This window comes from Tursiops truncatus, chromosome 1 (assembly GCF_011762595.2).
Source record: "Tursiops truncatus isolate mTurTru1 chromosome 1, mTurTru1.mat.Y, whole genome shotgun sequence".
Classification (NCBI taxonomy): Eukaryota; Metazoa; Chordata; class Mammalia; order Artiodactyla; family Delphinidae; genus Tursiops; species Tursiops truncatus.
In genome coordinates this window covers 54,482,795-54,495,512 of record NC_047034.1, presented here as the reverse complement: position 1 = coordinate 54,495,512, position 12,718 = coordinate 54,482,795, and the positions used below count along the sequence as shown (strand labels likewise).

The 12,718-nt window shown below is 46.6% G+C and overlaps 1 protein-coding gene and 1 long non-coding RNA gene across 4 annotated transcripts in view; one reads left to right on the top strand and one right to left on the bottom strand.

Annotated features, from left to right (window-relative positions):
* Positions 1-12,718, top strand: part of LOC109552916 (uncharacterized) — a 371,016-nt gene that overhangs the window by 17,963 nt on the left and 340,335 nt on the right. The window lies entirely within an intron of this gene.
* Positions 1-12,718, bottom strand: part of KIAA0040 (KIAA0040 ortholog) — a 35,398-nt gene that overhangs the window by 12,593 nt on the left and 10,087 nt on the right. The window contains exon 2 of one of the 3 annotated variants that reach the window (XM_019918679.3): positions 7,615-7,698. The exons of 1 other annotated variant lie outside the window; for it this stretch is intronic. The gene's annotated coding sequence lies outside the window, so the exon portion shown is untranslated. The remainder of the gene's footprint in view (positions 1-7,614; positions 7,699-12,718) is intronic. One more of the 3 variants, XM_019918678.3, reaches the window with a different exon arrangement.

The following is a 12,718-nucleotide window of genomic DNA, read 5'->3' as shown; positions in this document are numbered from 1 at the left end:
CTTCCCAGGCACTGCATATATAGTCACGAATGATGCAGATATGGTAAAGCTACTTACTTCCCGCAGGGAGAAGGCAGATAGTAAACAGGTGCACAAACAAAGAGGCCAAGATATGCTGTTGGTGCTATAAAGCAAACAGTCCGCATGGCCTCTGAGGAGGTGACTTTGACCTGAGGTTGGAGGGATGACAAGGGTCCAGTTGTGCGCAGGTGGCAGGAACAGCAGGGTGAAGGCGCGGAATGGGAAAGAGCTTGGCATAATCTAGGAGAGAGCTGGAGCCCGAGAGCGCTGGAGGTGAAGCAGGGTTCAGGCCAGGCAGCTCTGGTGGTATGAGTATAGAGGGCAGAGGGTGGAGAAGCAGAGAAAGGACCCCGAGGAGCACAGGCACCCTCCTCTCCACCCTCGTTGTTATCGCATTTGTCCAAGCCCTCAGACTGCTCTCTAGTTTTCCTTCCTTCAGTTCATCTTCTAAAATCCAAATGGGGTCATGCTCCCCCTGCCCAGCCTGTCTTTGGCTCTTCGTCACTTGCATGATCATCGCAACTCCTTAGCAAGGGGGACAAATCGCTTGTGAGCTGTTGGTCTCTGCTCTCACCCTAGCCTCGTCTCCCACCACCACCCTTGTTGCCACATTTCTTCAAATTCTCCCGAGCATCCTGCTGTCTCACACTGCCATTCTTTGGCACGTGCTGTTCCACCTGCCTGGAATGTCTTCTCACCTCTTCCCTTGGTCCGTTCACAGGGAAACTCCTTGTCCTTCCAGCCTCCTCTGGGAGGTCTTCTATGACTGTCAGTCCTCTGCCTGCAGACCTCCCTGAATCCATTTCTTTCTCTTCTGAGCTCTCATGGAGCCAATAACCTACCATCACAGCCCTTGTTGACTACATTGTAATTATTTGTTTTCTTTGAAAAATTAAAAGAATACAGAAAGCACAAAGAATCATATATATATATATGATATATTTATATGATAAAATCCTAACCCCTATCTCAAAATATGACCTTAGTTGGACACAGCATTTTTGCAGATGTAATTAGGTAAGATGAGGTCATACTGGAGTAAAGTGGGTCCATAATCCCATATGGCTGGTTTCTTTATGAAAAGGGGAACTCTGGACATAGAGGTAGACTTGCACAGAGGGAAGGCAATGAAGGGGCATTTAGAGAAGATGGCCGTTGACAAGCCAAGGAGAGCGGCCTGGAACAGATCCTTCCTTCACAGCTTTCAGAAGGAAAGCTGTTGGTTCAGAAGGAACCAACCCTGCCAACACCTTGGTTTCAGATTTCTAGCCTCCAGAGCTGTGAGGCAATACATTCCTGTTGTTTAAGCCACCCAGCCTGCGGTACTTTGTCACGGTAGCCCCAGGAGACTCATGTACCCCTCTTGTTTCACACTACTCCCACCCCTCAGCTGGTCTCATCCTGTCTATCTCCAGAATATATCCTGCATCTATCCACTTCTGTCCATTTCATGGCTAGGTCACCATCACCCCTCACCTGGATTACTGCACAGCTTCCTAACCAGGCTCTCTGATTCTACTCTTCCCTCTTTATAGCGTCTTCTCCCCACATGAGCCCCCCTTCCCCCCCCCCCCCCCACAGCTTCCCAATGCCTGGAAAGTATTGAATAAAAATACCCGACAAGTGCTTCCATCAGCTGGCTCTGCCTCCATCTCTAATCTCATCCTGTAACCCCTTCTCACTCGCTGTGCCCTGGACACACCTACTTCAGAGCTGTCCACCCCTCAGGACCTTGTTTGTCCTTCTGGTACATTTTCTCTCAGATCTTGGTGTGGCCGACTGCTTCCTAATGTGCAGAGTTCCACACAAAGGCATTTCCACTCACTTGTAACCACAGATGTTACCTCAACACGAAGCCTTTCTTGACCAAGTCATCTAAGAAGCCTAGCCCCCATCAACCTCTAGCACACCATCCTGTCTTATGGCCTTGGTAGTTCTTCCCACTCTAAAGTTTCGGAGTCACACGTGATGCTCTTGTCACTGTAGTGTATGCATTTATGGACTCTCTTCCTGCTCTGGAAAATAAGTTCAGTGAGAACTGGGCCCTTGCCTGTCTTATTCTGTGTAGATACTCAGAGTCGGGAATGTCCCTGAATGAATGAATGAAGTCATGCTGGTTAACCCAAGGGTCCTAAAAGAAAAGAGATCTTGAAAAAAAATGTAAATTAGTCAACTGAGGTCATTGGAGAGAGAGCAGGGGCAATGAAAGGCATAGAAAAGAGGCCATCAGTCACATCTGTGGCCAGACTTTGATGACAATTATCCACCATTTAGCCCACCATCTAGACGGATCTTCCAGCCAAGTAACTCATTTAAGGAGGAAATAATGATCAAGAAACTCCCATATCACTGAAAGCAGAAGAGAGTGGGGAGTGTGCTTTATCAACTCCTAAATAATCATCTACCTTCCTTTTGCTCAGTTACAGAGAGCTCATTGTGGCTGGGACTTTCTGATAACAAGGGATCCTTTCCTAATTACTATATGCTCTATTTCAGGTTCAGCAGAAAGAAAATTAAAAAGCTCCATTTCACTCCAGGTTCGAATGAGTCAATCTTTCAATCAATCAAGTATTAATTAAGCTATGCTAGGAAATACAGAGGAGGAAAACGACACCTTCTCTCTACTCAAAGATGAATGTGGGGAAAATAATTAGAGAATAATTTAAGAACAATTAAAGGAGTTTAAAAGGGTTTTCATCCAGGCTTTCTTTGACTTTCTGTTATGGATGGCCTAACATGTCTAGACACTTTATTCTCCTTTACTCTTTCTCCCGCCCTCTTCCCTCTCTCTTCTCCATTCTCTTCCCTAATTACATTGTCTCCAAAGGGTCCATGTCATAGACTCTGACAATAATTAGTCGCTTTCAGTCACTCTTAGGATTAAACACTAAAAATCGTGTCTCTCCGATACTCTGAAAATTCCAGCTGTGCTAAATGTGATCTAATGCAATACCCCCAGCCTGTTAGCAAGTTACAGACTTCCTCATGTTTATGTCCCTAGATCATCATGATAACTTCCTGATTTTTCTCCTAAACCAGAAAACATGCACCAAGAGTTTTGCCTCCTTGGGGATATATGTACACATATAGCTGATTCACTTTGTTATAAAGCAGAAACTAACACACCATTGTAAAGCAATTATACTCCATTAAAGATGTTAAAAAAAATGATATAGTAAGATGAAAACAAAATAAAGCAAAGTTATCCCTCAAAAAAAAAAAAAAAGAATTTTGCCTCCTTCGCTAACACTGGCGTGGAGTCTGGGCAACATCCACTGAAGCACCTTGAGTTTAGTTTTCTCTTCTGTAAACAGAGATATGAGCACCCTTCTCTGAGGGCGAGGTGTATTTTCCACTGTGCTACATCATTTTATTCTTTCTCCCCAGAACAGTGTCTGGCAGAAAGTGGGCTGGCAATATGTATTTGTTGAATGGATGAATGAATGAGTGCGTGAGTGAGTGAATGACGCGTGTAAAGACAATGTGTGTAAAGTGTGTAGGCTAAGTACACTTTACACAGTGGGGGCCTTAAAATTGCCTTGAAAACCATATAACACCCTATTTGTTATTATACTACTCATATTGTGTGAAAGACAAAAGCATCCATTCATTACAGAATTCATAAGCAGAGTCTGATCAACTTTTCTGTGAACCGGTGGGAGTGAGTCAGCCAATCCTAGGAATCAGGGCAGACTCATTTGCCTTCCCCCTGCTTTCTTGCTAATTTTATTTCCATTCATTCTCAGCTGCTGCCCCTCTTTCAGCCCTCCTGACCTCCAGGATCTAGTTTCTTAGGGATGCCTTGTTCTGTCCATCACTATCAACTTTCTTCTCTTCATTTCAGCTAGAATGCTCACTTGTTTTCCTTTGACTGGCCTCTTTTGACATAGATACCTCAGGAGGCCAAAGGCTCAAAAACAGAGGCTTGGCATATATCTTATCACCTTTCACAGGAACAGGGAATGATCTGTTGAATCCAAAAGCCACCATTTGTTGTGTTCTTACTAAGTGCGCAACCCTGCATGTGTAATCAAGGCTCTACAGACATTGCCTCCTTCAGCAATTCAGGAGGCGGGTCTTTTAATCCCCATTATACAGATGAGGAAACCAAGCCTATCAGAGGCTAAGTAATTTGCCCAAGGCCATAGAGCTACTAAAGTGCAAAAGACCCTCTGCTGTAACTGCTATGCTCTAGACCTGCCATGCTCTGGACAGACGCTGAGGACTTCTCTCTTCTAGGACGGAGGGGTATTCACCAATCATTCATCTGTCAAGCATTTGATAGCCTGCCACGTGTGCCACACCCTATGGATATACTCTCGATGGACTAAAACACCTTCTGTGACCTCAAGGAGCTCACATTTTAATAGGACCAAAAATGCAAGAAGAGAAGGGCGATATGTCACGTATGACAGTGGGTGCTGGGGACCCAAAGGCATAAAACTCCTTAGAGTACTCACTGGCAGCTCAGGAGCTATATCCAACCCATAGGCACTTCTCTTTTCCCTTTTTTTTTTTCCTCCTCTGATTTCATATAAAATTCTCAATCTTTAGCGAGTCCTAAAATTTGGTCACACTAACCTCCCACATAGCTATAATCTGCTGGAGCTTTAGAAAGACCGATGTTCCCCCAACCTGTACCGCAGTCCCCACCCTGCCGGCTTCACCCAGTCCTGACACCTACCTGGTCCCTGGAGGCATAGACCTGTAGCCCCTGGACCACACCCTCCCTCCAGAATAGGGACGACATTACCTATTCTTTGTGCTGTCATCCATGAAGGGGAGAACCACGCAGGGGGCTTGAAAAAGAGATGAGGACAAAAGACAAAAGGCAAGCCTTACTTTCCAGTTGTCACCTCCAGTTTAATGGATTGATCCTGGTCTCTGGCTAATTAGATAAATAATAAGGATGAGGGATGTTTGCAAGAGGAATTAATGCATAGCATAATGTCCCAAGCAGAATACAAAAGGCTGGCAGAGGGGTGCAGTGGAAAGAATATTAAGAGGACCCAGTTCTAGTCCCAGTTCAGTTGTCCTCCAAGCCTCTGACCTTGGGCAAATCAGTTAAGCTTCCTGAGCCCTTTTCTCATTTGAGAAGTGAGGCTATTAGCCATCTCAGTTATCTCTCAAGATTGTTGTGAAGAACAGACAAGACCTGTGAGAAAACATCGAGAAGGGAAAATTGCAATCTAAATGCAAGCAGTGGCATATTAGAGGATCGTGTTAAAGCTGAATTACAGCTAAAATTAGAACCCTGACTTCTCTTACCGATGCAGCCCTCTGCCCTAAACTTTCTCCTCTGACCCACTGCCACCATCCCCACCTCCACCCGCCCCAGGTCCTTTATGAATCATAGTCATTAAGGGCTACGTTTTCAATTTGGAAAGTTTGCAGGCACACACTCTGACACCACTCAGGCTTGTGTTTGCCGTCTGTATATATCCAGTCTGACCACATCCTGGTATTAGTGCTAATAAAACCTGTAGTCATGGTTACAGCGACATACCTGGGTTATACTGTTCTTATTTTCACTCTTCGAAACTATTTGGTAAAAGATTTTGGAGCCGATTTTCATAGGTGTGGTAAAGCACTGAGGCAAGTTTTACTTTTGGAAAGTGTGAGTTGAGGCTCTGAGGTCATCTTCGAGTTAGAAGCAGTTGGGGAGGGATGGTGCCTTCTCTGGTCCCCAAATAAAGGGGACAGTTCGTGGCTGACTCCAATAATTGATGTTTAAGTCTTCCAATGTCATATCTGCTTAGAAGGAAGGTGTGTTTTTTTAAAAAGCAAGAAGATGACAAAGCACTTGTGTGATTCAGGGCCTCCCACAGGTGGTAATTAAAAAATAGATTCAATTTAAAGGTGTATCATTCTCTTTAATATTAGAGAAGAGAACTGAGAATTTGGCAAACTTTGCAGTGATAACCGAATGACTGACTTATTTTCCTCAGTGGTGGCAGGGGAGAGGTTTATGGGCTGGAATAGTTGAAAACTAATGGGGTGGCAAAAATATACAATTATGCAACTCAAAAGCAATACAGATACGGTTTTATTTTCCTTTCCATTTCCTCCCTTCATTTAATGTTAACAAAAGCTCAGGGCAATTAAACGCCGAAAGCTACCTTACTGCAATATTAAGGCTTAAAATATAAAGGCCAAATCATGGAGTGAGCAAAAATATTCTCATTCCAATCATAACTCACCCCTGCGGAATGCACAGTGTGGAATATTTCAGGTTCATCAGACTTCGGGTCACAGGCTCCATCCAGAGGGCGGGTAGCACAGAGCTGATGTTGCTGGAGAATGAACCTCCACTTTCTGTGTGTATGCGTTTACATCTGTATCCCTAACGTTGCATGTAGATTTTTTTTTTTACAGTTTTGATAAATAACTGTTGGTGAATGCAGAGGACATATATGAGTGTGCTAAAATATTTATCGAGCCCCCACTCAGGCAAGTAGCACCCCTTTTTTGCCTCAGTACCCTATTTCTTTTTTTGCGGTACGCGGGCCTCTCACTGCTGTGGCCTCTCCCGTCGCGGAGCACAGGCTCTGGACGCGCAGGCTCAGTGGCCATGGCTCACGGGCCCAGCCACTCCGCGGCATGTGGGATCTTCCCGGACCGGGGCACGAACCCGCGTCCCCTGCATCGGCAGGTGGACTCTCAACCACTGCGCCACCAGGGAAGCCCCAGTACCCTATTTCTTTGATACAGATGATATTTGCTCAGTCTCATCAAATGCAGCTTTAGGTGCTTCTGTGCAAATAGACTGTTACCTGTAAGACCCTGTTCTAGAGAAATTCTGCAACTGCCACTGGCTTCACCTCATCCCTGATGCCCTCAACTTGCCTGCCTTTGCCCCCAAATATCTTATCTTCCTCTCCACCCCTGAAATGACCTTCCCAAAGGAGGCTGCAGGTATTGCCCATGAGTGATTTGGGAGTATGGATGGAAGAAACTGCTGGAGACTGTGGGCTAGGGGTGTTCCCCATAGATACCAAAGTGTACGCGCGTGCGCGCGCACACACACACACACACACGCTCTTCCCTCAGCCCCACCCCATCACTCCTCCCCATCTACCACCCCTGCTCCATTCTTGCCTGGAGGCCTCAAAGCTTTATGAAAGACTCTCTGGAAAGCACATGGGGCCACTGGGAGGTGGGGGGTTGGTGGGAAAGGCCAGGGAATTCTGATCTTGTCTCCCAGCTCTCTACCTGTGGCCTCAGGCCTGGACCACCTGCAGGCTCTGTAGTCTTGAAGAAATAGGACATTGGGTGGGAACACTTTGATAGAGCAAAACGGTCAGGATGTATGGTCCTGCCCCTGCTCGGTGGAAGGCAGGAGAGAGTCCTGGAGATGGGAGTTGGCTTGGAGCAGCCAGAGAAGGGGCTTGGAGTGCCCTGAGAGGGGTAGGCAGCTCTGCTTCTCAGTGGACAGCCTATGGAGCTCCAGGCCTCCAGTTCTGGCTTTGACATTTATCTGGTTTTATTTGTTTACACACTTGTAGATTTTCATGAGCTGAATTCTTGGCTAAAATATAGCCTGGAGTGCAGGGGAAGTTCATAGTGGTGAGAGAAGCCAGTTCAGATTCTCACCAGTGACTTACTCAGTATGCGTCCTCGGGAAGGTCATTCAGTTGCTTTGGGCCTCAGCTTCTTCATCTCCAAAATGGGGGAAATCTGGGAAGAGACACAAGAAAATGACGGATCGCATTCTTGCCTCTACCGAAGGGCATCGGGGGCAGGGCTGGGAGGGGCTTGGCTTTCCTCTCAGTCCTTTGGTACAGTTCTGAAGGTCTGACTGTATGCAGGTACTTTCCAAAGTCAACAACCAACTGGAAGTGAGTACCTGCCTGGCAGGGAGGGTCCTTGTGTCAAAGCAACAGTGCCTGTGAATGTGCTCCTAGGCTGTTAGGAACTGTACGAAACTGGGAGTCATAACGGGTATTATACCAGGTGGATGTAGGGACATGGCAACAAACAACACTCCTCAGTTCTGCCAGGTGGTCACAGTGGCCTGAAATGCTTAGAAAATTGGCTCCCACGCTGGGAGGTCTTCCTACCTCCAACCCAGAATGGATGGATGGACCCCACCCTTATCCCACCCCAACCTTCGAGGTTCTTGCACCTGGCTCTGCAGCGGTTCTGGGCAACCTGCATCTTCCATGTGCCCAAGTGACTTCAGATTTCCAAGGGCTAGCCCAGCATGTCAACCCTGCCAGGCAAGTTCTGATGAGCACGTTCCATCCTTTGCCAGGAGGCAGTGGGGCCATGCTGCTTGGTGTGAACAGAGGGGCAGAGCCTGCATGAGTGGCTGCCCTCTGATGGACCCCCGGGGGCAGGGGTGGGGACATTTGTATAGAACACGTGAGAGCCTCCCTTAGGTTGTTTACTGGGTCACTATAATAAAAACAATGCTGCAAGCATACTGTTCTTTATACATGAAGAGGCTAATAGTACTAATAGCAATGATGTGCATCAATGAAATATGCCATTCCGATTATTTTTCCAGTAGTTGCTTATGGATTTCACTTCAAGAAATGTTAGTTAATAACTGTCTGCTGTGTGATCAACATGGTGCTGAGGGAAACAAAGAAGGTTATGATCTACTTCCCATCCTAGGAGAGTTTCTTAATGAAACTTAGAACACAGTAAGTCCTGACAGGTGACAGTGCAGGTCCCTGAATCTCCAAGCCTCAGGTTCCCCATCTCAGATGGGAAGATAATAATCCCACGGACTCCACTCACCATCCAGTGTTGTTGTAAAAGTCAAATAATACATACATGAGATTCTTTATAGACTGATAATGCTCCTCACAGTTTAATTTTCAAAAATAATACAAGCAATTAAAGGCTAAGGTAAATATCAGGAAGTGCCAAAGTCATGCACGGTTAGAAAGGAGAGGGATCGATGTTGGCCTAGGTTTTTGTTTTTTTAATTTAGTTTTATTTATTTTTGGCTGTGTTGGGTCTTCGTTGCTGAGCACGGGCTTTCTCTAGTTGCGGCGAGAGGGGGCTACTCTTCGTTGCGGTGCACGGGCTTCTCATTGCAGTGGCTTCTCTTGTTGCGGAGCATGGGCTCTAGGCGCATGGGCTTCAGTAGTTGTGGCTCGTGGGCTCAGTAGTTGTGGCTCGCAGGCTCTAGAGCACAGGCTCAGTAGTTGTGGCACACGGGCTTGGTTGCTCTGCGGCATGTGGGATCTTCCTGGACCAGGGCTCGAACCTGTGTCCCCTGCTTGGCAGGCAGATTCTTAGCCACTGCACCACCAGGGAAGCCTGGCTTAAGTTTTAAGGGAGAGGCCGCCTGGAGGAGATGGAGGTTGGGTGCCCCCCCCCTCCCCGTGCTGGGTATTGTCACATGGACGGTTAGACATTTGGGTGGGAGAAGGGAAGCTGGGCTGAGCTGGGTAGGATGGGAAAGCAAGAGTAGAGGTCCAGAGGCCAGCACATACAGAGTTTGAGACTGGGAAGGCAGTGAAGAAACCTCCTGAGGAAGAGTGGGAAATTAGGTGGTACCGGCAAGGCTGGTGAGATTTCAGGGGGCTGGGAAGGCTCAACATGGCTTTGCTGTACAGTAATGGGCCCCAGGGAAGCCCTGAAAGTTGGTGAGCAGAAGACAGGTAGCAGCGTCAATGTTTCAGAGGCTACATTCTCTTACCTGATCCCTCTTGTAATTCGAAGTATGCCTTGGCCAGAGCAGGATTAAGCCCCACCCTGGGCTCATGGGCAGTCTGCCCTAACTAGCCAGGCTCAGTAATCACAAATATTACAATTAAAAAAAAAAAAAACCCTTTTATTAATAGCGTACTTTCTCCCTTAGACAAAATCGGATTATGAACTGAAATGACATATGACCAAACCAATCAGAAGGAACCTGCTATTTATCTCCTGATCCCTTGGGAAGGGAGGCAGGGGGGGAAAAAAACCCTGATGCAATCACTTCTCCAGTCTAAATGGGCTTGCGTTTATTTATGATTGGGGAAAGTCCTAGCAAAGACCCTGCACTTAATAACTCGTTTTAATTTTTTAACAGCTTCTGCAAACATTTCTTCATCAAATCCACTGTAATGTGAGGAGGGAAGGGATTTCTTGCCCTATTTCACAGATGAATAAACTAAAGAACAGAAATGGGTGTTCAAAGTTTGTTTAAAATTGCAAAGCTGGTCAGTGACCAAGGGCAGACTGGGTCCTAGTTTTCCCATTTCCCAGAGTGATACTCTCCTTACTCCAGTCACTCCTAAAAAGCAGCAAGAGAGGAGCAAACAATGGCAACCAGTCACTTTTCCAGTTTACAAAGCCTTCCATTTCTCAGACTCCCTGAGATTTGTGGTCCCTCCTGCTTTAGGGCCTCAGGGAAGCTTCTTTATCTGAAACCCCCAACTCTCTCCCAATCCCATCCCAATCCCACTCCTGGTCTCTATGCATTTAGTCTCTGCTGAAATATCATCCCCCTTGGGAAACTTTCTGAGACCTCATTATGTTTAGAGCCCCTGTCCTGTGCCCCATCACTGTCCCTGTACTATTACCATAGCCCTCAACCCACTTTAGGTTCATTTTATTTAATCATCTTTCTTCCATTCCCAGTAGGGCATCCAGGGACCTGTTTTGTTCTTGGAAAGTATTTGCTGAATTAATGAATGACCATACTTAGAGACGAGGAAACTGAGGCTCACTGAAATTAAATGAGTTGCCCAAGGTCTCACAGCTGATCGTGGAAGATGGGGCAGTTCTACCCCTAAATATGCAGTGCTCATTCCACTCTGCTACCCTGGTTTCTGGGTTCTCACCCAGCATTGTGGCCAGATAGAAGATACTCAGGAAAAGAAAAAATCTACTAATTGGAATTTCAGTATTCTGGGTTTGGAGAATTCATTCAGCTTGGGCTCAGAGTGTGCTCAGATGCCAGATATTCTGGGGCATTCCAGACTGCAAGCACACTCTGCAGGCCTCTTTTGGGGACTAGCTACCTTTGAATCTCCAGTGAGGCTGTCAGTGCCAAGAAACAGAGATGACAGCAGTGAGACCTGACTTCCAAAGATCACTGGCCTCAAATGGATATGGGCCTTTGCCTCACGGGGTGCCATATTGAATATTATGATTATTTCACTTGAAAGTGAGGTTATCGCCACGTTTTTGGAAAGCCCCGATTGGCTGTGTTCCTAACATATTTTGGTGTCATGAATTGATAGCATTCCATCTGGTAATTTTCAGATGCCAAGCCGACTGAGTAGAGAACGTGTGTGTGGCATTCAGCATCTCACTGTCTCACTGTCATTACTGCAAAAAGCTCTCCCTGTTTATTTTCCAGAGGGAGGAACTCTTTGCTGGCTTTTTTCTTCCTTCCCTGAACCTGGGTTGTTGACACAATTGAGTCCAAGGAGGCCAGGAACCGCCCTCTCCCCTCTCTGCAGCACAGCAGCGCACAGTTCAATTCAGTGCACATTAGTTGAGAACCTACTATGTGCGCAAGGAACTTCTCTCTTTTCTAGGGCTCTCCCAGCTGATGCTGCCTAACAAGATGTAGAAACCTGCCAACTACCTGGGTAAGGGATTCCACACTGAACTAAAGACGTAGACTGTGAAGTCAAGGAATTTATTTTTTGTTTGGGAAATGGATGAGCACAGGGGAACTATGAAGCATGACTAGTTAGGTGTCCCAGGGGACACTTATGCCAACAAATGGTTATGGGAGCAGCACAGAGGAAGCTGTTAATTCCATGGAGGAATCTAGGCAAGGCTTCAAGGAGGCTGTGATTTGAGTTGGCACCTGCAGGGAGAATGGAACGATCAAGTGCAGTGAGGATGAGAATGAAGAGATTCCAGACTGCTCAAGGAAGCACAGCTGGCTCAGAGAAGGAATCCAATCAAGGTGGCCTAGGCACCTGGCCAAGATCTGGGGACTTCGAATCTCCCATTGTTACCATGGCAACAAGCAGCTCACTCCTGCTTGGCCCTCTCCCAGCCAACTGCTCTAATCCATGGCATTCCAGTGGCCTGGGGAGAAGGGCTGCTACTGGGAGACCTTCTCTCCCTCCTTACCTTCTTACTTATTATGACTTGAATGTTCAGGGACAGGGCAGGGGATAACTGATGATACGCTGGGCCAAGGACCTTCAGGGGATGTTTTTCATGTTTAACCATGAAAGCAGATTATTGTGTAAGAAAATTTGAGTGGATAGTGAGTTTTCTGCCTCCTTCCCTCTCAACTCCAAACACGCTTTATTCCTTTGTATGTTCTTAAATTTGGTGATAATCCTGAATTCAAATCTGGGGCTACAAAGGTAACCAAAGCCGGTTCCAGTTGGCACAAGTTCAAAGGGATCTCTCTCTCATACATACATACACACACACACTTAGCCTACCCATGTAATAATACTGGTAGCCCAAGGTTGGTAGAAATCAAATGAGATTTTTGTGCAAGAAGGGCAAACCTAGACCACAGGTTGCAAGCTGGAAGCCCCTGAGTTAGATGTGACCAGTGAAGAGAGGTTGTTTGAACCACAGCTTCCAGCACAGCTGGTCCTGCCCTTATTCCCGCACCGCCTGTGTTACTCTTTCGGGCGGATCAGCTTGGGTCAAAGGTTGCCCCTCCCGCATTCACTAGCTGTCTGACCTTGGAAAGTCCCTTTACCCCTCTGTGCCTCAGTTTCCTCAAATATAAAAGAAGAATCAGAAGAGATCCTGTCATTGAATTGTTATG